Source organism: Filicampus tigris, chromosome 5, assembly GCF_054856515.1.
Source record: "Filicampus tigris isolate MCC_2025a chromosome 5, RoL_Ftig_1.0, whole genome shotgun sequence".
Lineage (NCBI taxonomy): Eukaryota > Metazoa > Chordata > Actinopteri > Syngnathiformes > Syngnathidae > Filicampus > Filicampus tigris.
The window spans coordinates 8,294,449-8,311,639 of record NC_141221.1 but is presented as its reverse complement, the minus strand read 5'-3'; the positions used below and the strand labels follow the sequence as shown (position 1 = coordinate 8,311,639).

General features: G+C 38.9%; 1 protein-coding gene across 4 annotated transcripts in view; it reads left to right on the top strand.

Annotated features, from left to right (window-relative positions):
* The first annotated feature begins 273 nt into the window (after window positions 1-273).
* The window catches only part of gpat2 (glycerol-3-phosphate acyltransferase 2, mitochondrial), a 79,412-nt gene continuing 62,494 nt past the window's right edge, over window positions 274-17,191 (top strand). For all 4 annotated transcript variants that reach the window (XM_086032137.1, XM_086032136.1, XM_086032133.1 and 1 more), the window contains exons 1-2: window positions 274-430; window positions 2,817-2,863. The gene's annotated coding sequence lies outside the window, so the exon portion shown is untranslated. The remainder of the gene's footprint in view (window positions 431-2,816; window positions 2,864-17,191) is intronic.

Here is a 17,191-nt window from a genome sequence, read left to right as displayed (position 1 = left end):
TAGGCCTCAATGTCTCAGTTTCATTCCTTTTCTTAAAAACTGATCATCGTCATTCTATTGTTTGAAAATTAACACAAGCAGTCATTTTTGCCCACTTTCTCGGAAAGAAAAAATGTCACAACTTCCTCAATTCTGAACTAGGCTATTGACAAAATGTTCAATCAATTTTCATTGACATTTGTCTTGCCGATCAAACAAAAAAAAATTTTTTTTTTTTTTTTTACGTAACTACGTCATGTGTTAACGTTACATTACGCACATTCGCACGCCGACCGCCAGAAGCGGCGAGCATTAGCAGGTGTAAACGCTACAGTGAGGTTCAGTTAGCTGGACTACCAGTAGCCACTTTCGAGACTGCTGTATGTGACACCGGCAACATATTACGAACCCACTTAAACTCAAATTCTGCGAAAGGCCGTTTATTTACTTGGTACGTAAACGTTTTTCTGCGAGGATATAATCATAGTGGGTTGACCTGGAGTGTTAGCGAGCATTAGCATAGCTGGATGGCTTCACATGTCACACTGTGCCAAATTGTAGATACTGCGAAGTTCACAGTAACTACAATTTGGCAGCTTTAACGTATATGCTGATATAAATTAAGTTACTTTAAGTTAACTTTGACCAGTCAGGTACTTGGGATTTAAGAAGAGACAATAAATGTGGTTCATGTGCATCATTACAAACGTTAATTGCAAGTGGTCCACGGTTACGACCAAGTTCCGTTCCTACAGCGGGGACGTAAATTGAACATGTACTGAAATTGGGGTCCGTACAGTCTTGGTACGTGCGTCAAATTTCAAAGATTAATTGATATACATTAATCCATCTTTGTCAAACATGACCTAAAGTGATATAGTTGTCCTTTGACAAATACTATATTAAGAAAGTTCTTACTATTTAAAAGCTGTGAAAATACACAAATTTCTTACCGATTAACATCTTAATGCGCTATATAAATAAGATTATATTGTATTGTATTAATGCAAAGTCAGAGGTCGAGATTATTGGTGTAACTTTTTTCCCCCCTGAGTTTCAAATTTACATAACTTTCTTAATCCGATTTTTGATTGTCTGTTATCAGGAAGCTTGGTAAACACAAGCAACATACAGTATAACAATGATGTTAATTATTTGTAATTAATAAGCTTATTGAGTAATTCCAGTCACTATCTAAAAAAGAGGTGCATTGCTTCAATTTAAATTTTCAACAGCAAATGATCTGAAAGCCTCCCAACAGTAACATAATAAAGTAATGTAATGTACAAATGTAAGGTATGAATGCAGTAAAATACAGCAAATAAAATGAAATAATAACTTATTGCTGGACAGTACATAGTTTTTATGTTAGGTGCCACGCATAATAAAAAAACAAATTAAGAGTCGAGAATGAACAAACACACCATTAGTTGTAGTGCTGAAATGAGTCTTTGAGTAATTCGAGTATCTCTGTTGAATAAATGCTCCAGTCATTTTTTTCTACCTCGAGTACCTGCTTATTTACGTGTACATTATGTGTACACAGTCAGGAAGTAGTCAAGCCAACCGCAGCAACAATTGTCCAACAGGCCTTGAAATGGACCATCCGTTAGGGAATCTCCCGAAATTCCCACTGCTCACCAATATGACGGTTGTTATAGAAGAAATTGATTGTATTCATTTTATGAAAAGATGCAAAGGGCTCTAGGAGGTGAATAAGTAATATAATTGTTTTACTTTATTAAATTTTGTAGAGCTGCAAAGATCACACAAGGTAACAGTTACATGGTCAATGTGATTTTTTTTTTTTTTTTTCCTGACCTCGGAACCCCTTTTTTGGAGGGAAGCACAAATCCAAGCATCACCTAATCAGTGTATCTTTCACCGCAGCTGGCATGCAAGTAATGAATATGTGTACATGGTGAAGTGTCAAATCAAGTAGGGTGCATAAAATGGCTCACCCTTGCAGAAAAAAAAAAGAACAACCGTCATGGCCATATTGAACATCTGTTGAACATCATGAAATTATTTGAGTTGCATTCATTCTTCGGCTGTCTTTTTTTTCTGTATGCCTTTACTTTGATACTAAATTTTTGTGTTCCCTTCCAGTTTACTCAAAATCTGTGGCTTTACTTTTAATCCAATGTTGAAAAAATACCATACCACCGTCGATTATTAACAGATGATCGCTATATACAATACGGCTCGGCCCCTATCCCCAAACAGCGGGAGTTCACTGTATTCAAATTAGCCTCACAACACTAGCAGTTACATGCAAGTAAATAGAGAAGAGTTTTAGTTCAGTATAGCCATGTGTGCTGTTTTTTTTCCTACATCCACTCACATCCCCTCCCATTCCCCTCATTTGTCTTTGCCCGTTCCACTGATGTCTTCTCCATTACCTCTGATTTGGCTTGTCTAGTGCTGAATACCTAATCATGCCTTGAAGACTTCATTCTTATCTTTCCTTCTCCCCTTCTCGTCTCATCAATAGGCTGACACTTTTTCAGTACATGGAAGTGGGTTTGGTTCCATATATAGTTCATATATGCATGAAAAATGGCTGAGACTTTTCATAATATTTTTATAGTCATCCGCTGCCATGCATAGAGCTTTAAGTCAAGTGAAAGAAGTGTTTACATGCATTACCGCCACCCACAGGACAAAATTGCCCGACATGTCAGACAGACATACTTTGAATTCTTCAGCATTGTTGAAGTTCTGCACTCTCTTTAGCGTCTTTGCAGTTTTGTCATTGAATTTTTATTTGTGAATTCCCTCGGTGTGTTATTCCTTAATTTGATGCTTCTAATATGTATTTTTTTCTTTTACAATAGGTCTGACTGTATCCACTGGAAGAATCACTTCCCTGCTTGAAAATAAGGTAGGAATGACCCTGGGCCCCTTACTGCTGTGACTATGTATTTATTGCCACAACGGTGTGTTTGGCTGTCTTCACTCGTAAATGTAGAAGGGGCTCCGCTGCCTTCGGGATCGCTCATAGGGCCCTAGTTTTAGGGCTGGAGATGTATTGAATGTGTTGTAAAGGACCTTAGCAACAGCACAGCCTCTGTCACAGGATGTTTTCTTCCTTTCTTTGTTATCCCAGTTGTCCTTTGCCTAAAGTATATCTTGCCTAAGGCTTGAGTTGAAGTTGTGGACATGTTGTAGCAACATGGTACGTCTTTCGATACTTTTTCTCTCAATCCATCCCTCTAAACAGTGGTACCTGATAGGGCGGGGCGGTATGGCAGTAAATTATATCACAATTTCATTTTAGTCGATATTGATAATTGATTCTTTATTTCTTTATTTATTTTTTACTATTCATAATAAGGACCCGGATTAAAAAGGCTGAATACACAAAAACGACATATGTGCCACTCATCGGCATCACATAACAATGAAATTCCGTCTGTTGTAATATACTATGTTATAGTGCAAAAGAAAAGGGTTTTCCTTTTTTTGTTACAGTTGCATACCACATTTTGATTGTGTAGATCAATTTGCTACTTTCAAATTATGCATACTAGTGAAAACAATAACAAAACCTTTTTGATAAAGTTTAAATGAACACAAAATTAAAAACCAATACAAGTGGTTATATTAGTTTCTTTAGCACATAGCATTTGCCCAAGACTCCTCTGATTTCACTACCTTCTGTTAAAAAAAAAAAAGTCTTGGTGCCCATGAAGAGTGAAATATGTATACAAGTACTTCTTTTTGTATTCATAGATAATTTCACTGTATTAGTGCAACTCTGCATAGTGTATAGTTTTGGTTCAATTTTAAAACGCACTAAAGAATTACAACTAAGTATTTTAAGGCTAGAGTATCGCCATCAATTTAAGTCGCTCCTTTATTTATAAACATGTCAGGAATGTTGGCTTGAGTTGCAAAGTTTAATTCAAGTTTAATGTACTATCATCTTGCCTTCATGATTATTTTGTACATAAATAATTTAAGATGTAAGCGAATCGTGCTTATTATAAGAGCAGCAGCTTGCTGCTGCGATTTGCCGCGATTTTTGTATTATCCGATTGGTCGGCTAATCGCGACTACTGTTAGTGATTAGTCGACTAGCAAAATAATCGTTTGTGGCTGCCCTACTGTGCAGTCTCCAAGTCTTATATTTACTATCACTGCCATCATGTCAATAGTCCGATATGCTCATAAGAACTGACTTTGGCAATGATAAAGAGTACAAGCAATTTTGAAGGTGAAAGCGGATCCAACTCAATAGCTAACAAAAGGTGTACCTTACAAAGTGCCAGTTGAGTGTCTACAACAGTGGTGTACTTTATAAGGGTTGTGTGTCAAGAGTTCTGAAGCAGCAATTCGTGATGTCTGGTCATGATTGCATCTGGTTTCCAAGGTGCAAGTGCTCTCAAGGGAATCGTCTTGATTGTCCAAGAATGTAGATGTTTTTTTTAAATTTTTTATTTATTTTTTATTTTTTTAGCAGTGACAGGAGGTATGATTTGGTACACTTGTATGTATTTGTAAAAATGCAATAACGTGCGTACGTGTGTATGTGTGCGGGTGTTCATGTATGCACATATACAGTATGCAAATAACATTTTTGCTGTTTTGTTGGTTATGTCCTGCACTTAATGCTGAATTTTCCATGTATATAAAGTGCTGTATAAATACAATTTTCATACAATTATTCTATTCATGTTTCTCTGTTTTTAACCATACAGAACTATAACAAAGCATTGCCTTTATATTCATAGTTTTGTGTAAAATTTACAGGAAAAAGTCACCAACTGCGTGTACATGGACCTTGGATGGTGGCAATATCGCTATCTGATGTTGGATAGATATTTTGACAAGGCACAGCAACTTCCAGTGCTTTCAAACGTATACCAATACAACAATATTGTTCATATTGGTACTGTATTCTTTCAACCATGTGCGATTACTTGTATAGTAGCCTACATTGTCCTCCTGTTTACGTACAACACGGGCATACGTAACCCTTGACGTTTGATGCACATGACCCGCGTTCCACAAGCATAAAAGCATCTGAATTTCAAGGGCTTACTGACGCAAATTCACTTGCGCACTTGTGGCCTCGCGCGTGCCCATGTCATTTGTCATTTCTTTGTTCATTTGTTTTGTTTTTCCACTCCACATTATAGTGGCTGTGGTGCCGTCACATCCTCACCATTTGGAGATGCTTGTGGAGTATTCATTTTTGTCCAGTAGTCCTGCAGGACTCTGCTTTTTTAATTGCGCATAAGTGAGTACTGGTCTCTAACAAATTAACATTTAAGTGATATCTAATATACGTAATGTCCTTGCCACTGCTATGCTATTTGTGTTTTCAATTAGGCCGTTCTAGTCTATTGCCACTCTTTTATCATTTTGTTGCTCCTCTCGCACTCCTTCATTCTATTTTGGGCGGATGCATCTCAGCATCGCCCTCTCTCGCAATGCTCGAGCTGGACTGTATTTGCGAGAATGACTTTGCATTTCCCCTTATAATTTAAAAAAGTGAGCACTCTCTGAATTTAAATTGTTTGTCTGTTTTGGCACCTGCGAAGTGCAGTTGACATTATTTTTATGGAATTTAATAGGATTCCAGCAGGGAAGTTTTTCTTTCATTGCTCCCGTTTGCTCAGTCTGTGATACAGATTGGATGCAAACTTTAAATCCAAATAGTGGGGTGCATTGCAAATTGCGTTCACTATAAAAATATCTTAATTGAACAAGCCCCTACAATATGTATCTTTGCATTCCAATTTTTTTTGTTAAGTGCAGCCTCGCAAGTGAATCCTTAGGCGCGTTAAGTTTGAATTTTGAACAGAAACATATTCGGAAGGTTACGCTGAAATTAAATTTTGGACGTTGACATGCCATAATGTGTGAGCATATCAGGCGAGCCACCACATCACTGCTCCTCAAAAGACATCATTTCAGACAGCATCACAGGATGTAATCTGTGTGGGTGTTTAAATTTTCCTTTTGGGTCTTTGTGACACTTCTTCTCAACACTTTTCTTAAAAGAAGCACAGTAGTAAGAAAAGAAGAACATGAGAACAAAAATGATCCATTTGAAGTTGCTGAGCATGAGTTTGGACTCAGAAACCTGAACAAATTGGAGGTTGAACAGCATCACGGAATGTATTGTGTCCAACTTTCCTCTGTGTGGGAACATAAGTTTGTATTTGAAATCAAGTAAACCACCTCAGCAACAGCAACAAATAAAGAAGTATTTTCTTGGGTTGACAAATGTTCGCGTAAAAAGGCTACAACCATTATTGTGTTTTTGCAGTATACACTCAAAGAGTACAATTCCATATAGCTGTGTCATCGGCTATTACTTCTGACACTCGGGTTCTGGTGCCGAAGGAGCCCTGGAACGCTATAAAAATGACTCTCTTGCCACCCATTTATATCAGATACCATATCGCTTTTATCACCGACAAGGGCCTTTGCTTATTCACAGGCCACTAAAACATCCAGATCAAATAGAATCTTTCTTGTAGTTCTGAATCACAGATTTGTTGATGGGGGAGGTGTGACTCACGAATGTAATTTCTATTTTTGTCGCTGTGTGCTGAATGCCTCGTAAAAATAATCGTATTGCCTTGAACAAATTTGGAATTACAGTTATGATGGCGGGATTTAATGTAATATTTTTTTTCAATGCTGCGTGTAAGAAACCGCTTTTGTGTGTGCTGAACTCATGAAATTGGGTGACATGGGAGAAAATAAACAATTTTATTGACCTTGCGCTTCATCCACGTCATTGTTAATGTGTTGTTTAATGGAAACTACAATTTTTTATTAAGTGTAGGCAAATTCTTGTTAATCTATAGTACACTTTAAGGTTGAAGCTCTATTAGTCTACCGCTTTATTCTAGCTGGAATGGGGGATAGAATGCTCAGCCTCCCGAACGAGACCTACAGTTGGCATCAAGTCTACGCTCACCGGCCCAAATGCTAGGGTTGTATGATTTAAAAAAAACAAACAAAAAACCCCAGAAAAGAACGAGATTAGGGTAATTAGGATTAATCGAAATTCAATTACAATTACCATTACTACACTCCACAAAATTGGTATAATCGTAAAAAAACGATTATTAATGTGCATTTGTATACAACGTGCTGTTTGTTTACACACAATGAAATCATCCTTAAATGTATACCTTTGCACCTTCTTTTTATTTCATAACAACTGATTTTATACATTTCGGTTGGAACTTACATAATTATAGTGTTTCAAATGTATTTGTCTTTAAATTTTTTACGTTTAAACATTTTCTTGTTTTGTACCAAAAAATAAATGATTGGTTGAATAATCGTGATATCTGTTATTACCAAAATGATTGTGATTAATATTTTTTTCATAATCGAGCAGCCCTAAACATGATGTTATTTCAAAACGTTTTCAACCACTAATGTGAGCTGTAACCTGAACAACTTTAGGGAAGTTAACCCCCCAAATATTCTTTACAATAATATGTTCTATGTGCCTGCACTTGTCTAAACACGGCATGCTGATTAATATAGCATTTGTGGAATATGATTTAAGCAGCAAAAGCCACTCATTTTTAGCCATCTCAGGGGGCGGACATTTTGTCTCCTTCTGTCGACTAACAATGACATCACAATCGTTCAGGGCTCAGGTAACAACCAATCATTGCTTATCTGTTTTCTGAAACTGAGGCATGATTGGCCGTTACCCGAGCCCTGAGCAACTGTGATGTCATTTTCAGTTGACAGCAAATGACAAAACAGCCGCCTCCTGAGATGGACAAAAACGGGTGGATTACACTACTTAACTCATATTCCACAAACACAATATCAATCAGAATGCTGTGTTTGGACTAGTGGGGGCTTCAACATACTGTCAAGAATTTTTAGGGGGTTGACTTCCACTTTAAACAGTCTTTTAGGGAACATAAAAAAGTAATGTTCTGTAGAGAGCTTCCACAGCATCAGTGTGATGTCATTGTTCAAGGTCATCAGTCAGGAGAGTGGTACAAAAGAATTTACAAGCCATTAAATATACCATGGAGCACAGTGAAGGCAGTCATCATCAATGGTGAAATAAAGGCACAACAGTGACATTGCCATGTACTTGACATCTTTCCAAAATGGAGATGTATGAAAAGATGAGAAGAAAACTGGGCAGGGTCGCTGACCAAGACAAAACATCCAAATGTGGTTACGTTTGCAAAAACACACTTGAAATCTCCCAAACATGCGTGGGAAAATCTGTTTATGGTCCGATGAAACCACGGTTGAACTTTTTGGCCATGATTCCAAAAGGTATGTTTGATAACTAAAAACTACTACTAGCGCATTGCACCACGTGACCGATGCGTATTGCTGCTCAACATGTTGGCAACAGGTCTGCGACACACGCTGCGCACACGTCAAAAATTCTTGCGACGCCACGCGAATTTTTAAAATCTGAATGAGGGCATATTCAGGTTATTGCGCGCGTTTACATGGCTTTTAAAAACCCAAATACTGCCAATATTCGGGTTTTAAAAGGTTTATTGGCTGCATGCAAATGTAGTCATTGTTGCAAATTGCAATACAGCTTCTTACTGGAACAGAAATTGAATCGAGTAACATGCAGGCATTCCCAAACATGCAGGCATTTTATCTAGAGCCAGGAAATGTTTTCAAATGCTGGCCTTTTTTATGCCACATGTTTCTGGTCACTCTTGGACAGTATCACACTGTTGTTTATGTGCTACACGGTTGAAATTGTGTCACATACTTGATCACACTGAGGTTTTACTCGTTTCACAGAAAAGTCAGAAGGTATCAGTGCGCTCCCTGAAGAAAATCCTCTCAGTAAGATAACATATAACATAGTTTTCCCAATTACCACTGTTGTCTTTTCTGTCTGTTTTCCCACTGGACTGCTGTGATTAAATTGGCTAAGAAATGTAATATTAGAAGTTTTACTTAATTCAATTCTTTAGAGACAGAGGCTTGAGGCTAAAACCACTTTCCTTCACATTATAAATGGATAATTGTTTTTGTCATTTCTCATCCCAATAATGATACAACCATACTCAGCAGCAGGCATGGTCAGCACAGAGTAGTTGTTTGTTCAACATCTAAGACTATTGTTTCTGGCATATGTCTTCATATTTAGCAGCTAATATGGTGGATGTACTGCAACGTAGCACCCATAAATGCACAAAATAGCTTCTCTGTTGCCTATTTTTTTGTTTAGATTTTCATTAGATTTAAATTTAATTACAATACAATACAATAACATTTTATTTATTCAATCATTTTTTCCTGTAAATTCTACATACTGCGGTTGCTTGTTTTACATCAAATCCCATAAAAGTTTGCTGAATAACATCAGATGAAAGGCATTAAATAACACTCATTATCAATGTTGGCATTAACAGCATTTAAGTCTAACGGCGTAACTAACAGTGTTAACTTTTGATTAATGCGGTCTCTTAACGATATAATGCCATTACCGTTACTGATGACGTAAAGTGCCGCGTAAGGATGTAGAGTCACGGTGTCAGTTGTCCTGCTACACTTGAAGATTACATTCAATCTATCTTCTTCGCAACAAGACAGCGGCTTTGTCTTTACACCGTAATGCGTATGTAAAAATGGCAGGAAGGTCATTGTCATGTTGTGCGGTCCTCAGTCATGGTTTTATAAAGTAGAATGCATAAGTGTCCAGAATTGTTCCCAGCACATTCATGGTGGGAACAAACCTACATGAAAAAGTAGTGTTTAGAATTGTGGAAAATTCCTACATTGACCCTTTTTCTGAAGCTGAGCCGTGATTGGTCGTTACCTGAGCCCTGAGCAGTTGTGATGTCATTTTCAGTCGATAGAAGTCACAAAATGGCCGCCCCCTCAGATGGCTAAAAAGGGGTGGATTTTGCTGCTTAACTCATATTCTACAAACGCAATATTAATCAAAATGCCTTGTTTCAAATAGTGGGTCTGATTGGAACATATTCTTGAAAAAAATGTGTTTGGGTTGATTTCCACTTTAATAGGTTAACCGAGGTATTTAAAAAGCTTCTTGGTGGCAAAGCCACGGGGGTGGATGATATCCGTCCGGAGTTCCTAAAGGCCCTGGATGTTGTCGGGCTGTCCTGGTTGACACGCCTCTACAACATCGCATGGACATCGGGTCCCCCTTTTTATGAAAGGGGACCAGAGGGTGTGTTCCAATTACAAAGGAATCACACTCCTCAGCCTCCCTGGTAAGATCTATTCTGGGGTGCTGGAGAGGAGGGTCCATTGGGAGGTGGAATCTCGGATTCAGGAGGAGCAATGCGTTTTTTGTCCCGGCTGTGGAACAGTGGACCAGCTCTACACCCTCGGCAGGGTCCTCGAGGGTGCATGGGAGTTTGCCTGCCCAGTCTACATGTGTTTTGTGGACTTGGAGAGGGCGTTTGACTGTGTCCCTGTGAGGGTGCTTTTGGAGTACGGGGTACCAAGCCCCCCGATACGGGGTGTTCGGTCCCTGTATCACAGATAGAGTTTGGTCTGCATTGCCGGCCGGCAGTAAGTCGGATTCATTTCCAGTGAGGGTTGGACTCCGCCAAGGCTGCCCTTTGTTACCGATTCTGTTCATAACTCCTATGGACACAATTTTTAGGCTCGACCACACCTACGCTGTCTATGAACACAGAGCTCTTCGTCACAGGCGATCCAAATTTATCTCCTCTGTTCTCAAAATGCTGCTCGATACCAATTTCATCTGAGAGTCCTGTCAAGCGATTGGGAAGGGAAAGATAGAATAGGAGTGTTTTTCTTTTTCTCATTCTAATTAATCTTCTCTTACCACCGTCCTGCTTTGTAAAATGCCACACAATGCATTATACTGTCCTTGGTGGCAGGAGTAGTGTAAAGGGTGTTATAAAACATTTTTAATCTCCTTGACTGAGAACCAAATGGGATACATAGTAATTCTGTACGGAGAAAGTATGTTTTTCACATTAGTTAGAGGAAAAGAGACGCTGACGCAGCACAGATTTAGTGGAGGGAGAAAGTGTTGAGGAGAGAATAAGATAGGGCAGTCACTGAGAGGTGGGAATAAATCAGATCTCCAGAGCACTGAGGTATTGCAAGGCCTGGGAGACTTGAAGCGGGGTTGGAGTGATGTTGATTGATAGTGGAATGAGTTGTCTGTTGTTTATCACCGCAGTTAAGATGTTAAGTAGCCTCATGGTAGAAGTGATGGAAAGGAATAAGATGGGCAGAGAAGAAACATGGAGGAGAGGAAAAATAATTATGGTAGACGTTGAGGTTGACAGTTTAGGGGTGTAAGGTGAGTGCTGTGCACTCTGTGAGAATATTGACAGTAGGATCATAAAGCGGAGACAGACTGAGATTACTGTACTTCTAGAAAGAAGTAATTCTGCACTGAGGCTTTGTACTTGTGTTACTTTTATTTGTAGAATACAAAACGTAGAACTGCAAGCGTGGTCACTGCGAGTGCTCTGCTGCGGGGCTGCCGCAAATGATTATTTTGCGAGTCGACTAATCACCCACAGTAGTCGCGATTATTCCATTTATCAGATCATATGTTAATCACGACATCATCACACTTCAAGTAGGTGCTCTTATATGACCATCGGTAGTTCACAGCTTGAATTCTTTAAGGTATGTACAAATTAATAAGACAATTAAGATGATAGTACATTCAACTTGTATTCAACTTTGCTGCTTGTACCAGCCTTCCTGACATGTTTATAAATGATGGATTAATTGAAATGGAAGGAGACAAAGTAATTTTTTTAGCTGTAAATGTTTAGTGCATTTTAAAATGGAACCAAAAACTATACACTATGTATGCTGAGTTGCACCTATACTATGAAACTACCTATAAATACTAAGAGAAATACTTGTAAACATATTTCACTTTTCTTAGGCAACAAACATTTTATTTATGTGGGAGTTAAATTATATGAGAAAAATTAGAGATGTGCACGTGTTAAAGAAAACTATAGGTTAACATTCTTCTACTTTTTAAATTCTTCGTAAGCCATAGTGTCCCATGGCTGGTGAGCCGTTTTGAGAACAGAACCGTGGGCACTCATGCTGTCCTTGGGGCTAACTAGTAACCACTGGCACCATTTAAAAATGATTAAATAAATACAATAAAATTAGGACAATGTACACAGCAAGAAGGCATCTGTGTTTTCACAGTGTAAAGGCACCTGTGTCTCTTTCGTCCTGCCCCTTCTCTCCTCCTCCTTCGTGCATAATTGCTCACCCTCACCCTCTCTGCTGTTGAGAAGGAGAAAAATCACTTCGAATTGGAGGCAATTAACTTCCAAGAGGCGGCTCGTTAACACAACTCCGCTAACAGCCAATCATATTGCGCCCTGCTTAGAAGTCCCCTCAGCTCATGACTGGTGATAGTTAGTCAGTATTAAATGTTATTGAAACCTTGAGTTTTTAAAATCTCGGTCAACCGTCAAACCAGTAATCAGCCTAGCTATTTTTTTTCACTTGGTGCAACATGACATGTTTGTTCTGCTAAGCACCACTGATTACTGATTACCAAAGAATGGAAAAAGCAAGAAACAAATTATTGTTCCTGAAATAAGACGAGAGTGTACTCTTTTCTTTGGTTAGTTCGGTGCTTATATTTTCACAGAAGGTATTATTATGTGGGTCGTGAAAGTTCAAAATGTTCTAAATGGTTCATGGGGAACTTGACTCTGAAAACTGTTGGCAGTCATTGAGTTAATTTTACACTTGTTTTTGTAAGCAGTTACTCCAGTGACCCAACTATTTTCTGAGAAACATCCATCATTTGGCCCATTGAAACAACAGCACCTCAAAAAGGGGAATGCAACTTTCTTTTCATGTCCACACATCTATTTGAAGAGGATTAGGGCTCATAGCTTGTTTGCCCTAATATTACACCATGTTAATGGTTATTGTTGACAGCTTTGGCAAAACCATAAATCGCATCCACTGCGTGCTGTTTAAGCTTTAATCTGCTCCATGACAACTGAAGAGAATCTAAAATAGCACAAAATTATCTCAAAATCTTCTCAAACTGTCATTCACGGGTGGTCGAAAGCGTATGACCCTCACGTCCCCAAACCCTTTCCTAACAAACTGACGGGACATTTACATGACACCCGCTTGTAAAAAGGTCTGTGATTTTCCTTGTGCTTTAAAATACAGTATCGTGTACTTTGCTGGAGAAGCTATGAGCACAAATTGTAATATAACGCCTACAGCATTTTCAGGCTTCATAGCACCATTGTCATGCTCTGTCGCCCCAATGCCTTCCTCCTTTCCTCCTGCCATTCTTTCTGAATGCTTTAAATACCAATATGCTCACCCTCCCTCTACATTATTGAATTGCGCGTTGCCTAATCCTTTCTGTCTAGCAGAAGTATCAAGTTGTATTTGATATTATTAGTTTTTAGAGATGTATCTGTCCTCTGATCTCTGCTATCTTCACCCCAATATGTTCAGTCAATAGCCTTGAAAGTTTGCCATTCTAATTCTGAGAGTGTCTTTCCATGCCATTGAATCCAATCACCTACATCTTCTGGGAACAAGTGTATGGAGTGTTAAAGAAAAAATAGACTCTTACGGTTGCCGGCTAGTAACCGAAGATAAATCTTGTGTTCTCAAATGACTTCCAGAAACGTAATTGAATTGGTCCTGTGATCCATTTCCAAACCCTTGAGGCTTCAGCCTTGTGATCGCAGAGACAACATCTTATTCTCTTTCTGCAGAATGCCAATGTCACACTTACCTCATCTCTGACTGCTTTCAAACCACAAACTTTTCTTTTTCTGCTGCTGATTCAGAGAATGCCAAGCAGTGTGGTGTGGGAGAGTCTGTGTAATGAAAGAGGAAGTTCAGAAATTAGTCTGGAAATCCCAGACGATTTGCCGTCGTGAGGTTTCTGATGGAATAGGTGCGCCCGTTTGAATACTGCTGATACGATGGCTGAGAAATGGGTTCACTTTAGCCACATTTACATTCATACTGCACAAAACAACGGATAAGTTACAATCCCATGTAGTGGAGTATTTGTAAATTTGGAATCACGACTGACGAGGACGATTTGACATGTTGAAACCAGACGCTTCCCAACGGGATCTGATGTTACGATGGTGTTCGCTACATCAATCAGACGGCACAATCCGACGCCCCGACTCTTATCCACTTTCGAGGTTGGCTTCTCACAAATAAAGCTCTTGTGAAAAATAATACTAAATAATTTTACAAAAAAATGTATTAAAATAAATATACTGGTTAAAAACAGCCCTTTGAATAATCCATGGTAAATTTCACAAACAGTAAAAAGTTAATGAAATTGAAGAACAGAAGTTCATGTGATTTGTCCAAAAATAACTCTTTTTTTTTTTTTTTTTTTTTTTGTTTTGTTAAGAATCGCAATCGAGAATCGTTAGGAAACAGAATTGAATCAAAGAAACGGAATGAGAACCGGAATCGTCCAAATACAAACGATTACCAACCCTAGTCATAAGTACACACGGATCTCTCGTCCTTCTCGCCGTCCGCACCCCTCCCTTCCAGCGGGTCGCGTGATTCAGAAACCTCAGAAACAACACAACTTAGCAAAACACAAATGTCACCACAACATAGATAACGCAATTCGTTACAGTATGTTATTTGTCTCAATGTGGGAGACTAGATTGTTTCAGAATTGTGTTCATGATGATGTTAAAATAAGTGATTGCTTTGCTATTGGTTCACAAACACTGCCATGTAATTTATTTAGCTAATTCTTTACTGGATTTTCTGTTTTGTTGCATATCGCTGATATTTTTTGCCCCATTGCCATTAAGGTATAACTGATTTTCATTTTTCTGAGGCGGGCTTTGAACGCCTCTCGAGCCGACTCAAGCAGTCAAGGCACGTGTCGAAGAGAGACGGTGCTTGTATTGTGAGTTTGGAAAATAAAACACCTGTGTAAAAGACAACACAGCAGCTCTCTGTGTCTCGGAGTTGCAACATCAAAAAACAAGTATCATGTCTTCTTAAGTCAAAGTTTTTAGCTTCTTTCTTCAGACCTTGTGCAATTTCGATGATCAGCATTCACCTTCTTCGGAGATGTTTGACAGCACTTGACGTGATTTGTGTAAAGCAAAAATCGGTGTCAATACTTCTGCTCTTGTTGCTGCTGCTTCTTCTTCCTTGTTGGCGGCGATAGCTTCTTCTTCTTCGTTGTCGTCGTAGTCTTCTCTCTTCTTTTAAGACGACGAAGAAGAAGAGGAATCTCTGTCACCGGAAATAATCTTGGCAAGTTAACTTTCGATTTCGACATCAACAAGGACCTTTGGATAAAATGCAACACGGGAGTCTAGTTAAGGTAAGATGTTTTAAGACAAACTGTAACAAACACTTTAACATTTTAATTGCCGATGTTTCGTCGTTCTTGTGCTGAATGCATCGTGGTTGGGTGGTTGAGTGCGCTCCGCTCACATAGCTCGACTGATTAACTGTTCGACACCTTAGTCTGTTACATTATGAGTTTCCGAACAGAACGTTGTCCAAAAATGCCGTTTGCTATTAGCATTGATGAGACTGGCGAGATACGACAAGGGAAAAGCCGGGTGAGGCTGCGATGATGATAAATCTACCCATGCTCATGGCCGGGTCACATAGGGAGGTGGCTAAGTTTGGCACGCACCGTTCAAACCGATAAAAACAGAGTAAATGTACAAAAACAAAATTTTCTATGAAAAAAATTGTCGAAAACCAACTCTTCCAGAGACCGGGGCATATGAAAACCGAGGTTCCACTGTATATAATAAGGGGATGTACATTTGTGTGCATCTAGAAAATTGATATATGGATGACATAATTAATTATATTGCTCAGGTAGTCCTAAGCAGTTTGGCATCGTTGGTGAATCGTTTCATTTAACATCAGGAAGCGAAAACAAAACAAAACCCTTAACCAAATACTGAGTATATTTTATTTATTAATCATTTCATTACCGAGTAGAATTGCATGATCTGTCCAACTGAGGATGTAGGCAATTTTAGCCTAGAAATATTTAGAGATTGCCAGCATCATGCCGAAATGATTTAGCGGAAAAAAAAAAACGTAGGCTGCTATTTTAGAAAGGTGACGATATTCTTATGGTCAAGCATGCTCCATTACTCCAAGTTTTGCTGTAAACTGCGTATGTTCTTGATTTTATTTATTTATTTTTTTTGACAGTCAAGCTTAAGTTCTGTCTCCAAAATAACTGACTCCAGCGTCACCCTGGTATTTGGGGCACAGCTGCTATGCTTAAGCTTAAGTAATACTGTAGCTCACTCTCATTGCCTAGCCAGTGCGCTTGTTTCTGTAAATCGTCAGTCTCTGTGGTTGGTTTTCCTTGAATCTCAAATTAAACGTGAAGAGGGAATAAGCAAATGACTGAAAAGCAAGGTAGAGAGAGACCCCGATTGGATTTTTTTTGGTCCTAATACAGTTTGTCTTGAGACAGAGAGGGTCTCTATCATGTTGGCTAATTATATTGATTCCCTGTGTCAGTCAAGTACTTTACAAACGCGCAACTGTCGTCGAGTATGCTCTTGTCTGCCTGCCGTAGAGAATCAGCAAGGCCACACAAGGGCCTGTCAGAGGAGTTTGCCTGTAATTAAAGATTGTGTGGCAGCCACATGGTTCCCATTAGGCCACAATATCACATCCCAGCCATGTGACTCAGTTTTGTCAGTCAGACTCTCTTTCTCTTTTTAATACAATTAAATGGGAGCTAATTCGGCAGCACCATTTGCCTGTAGCAGTCTCACTCTGAATAAGCAGCAGTGATCAACCGCAGAAAGTGATTGGAGTTTATATCGTATATTCGGTCACGTATGACTGAATGGCTTCAGTCTTAAGTAATAAATACAAGATGCATTCATCTTATGGGTTGCCTTTGGTTAAGGATGCCACTTTGAACCGCCTTGGAGTGAATGAAGACTTGTTGTACAGGGTGGTGTAGAGACCTCTGCAAGTGATCATACAGGCACCCATTTTGTCACTATAATTCACTCCACTAAACAGTTAACTTTAATCAATGCAATTACGATCTGTGAGTTTAGTTTGCCGTGCGCGTAATATTTCGGGTTGGTTGTTGGGCTGCACCTGAAACCTGAAACTGGCAAATGATTGCTTTATTTCCCAGAGCTGCTAAATGCCACCAAAGACAAATCCTGTTTGTCCTGTTTAATCTTGTTAGGTGAACTGAGCAAGC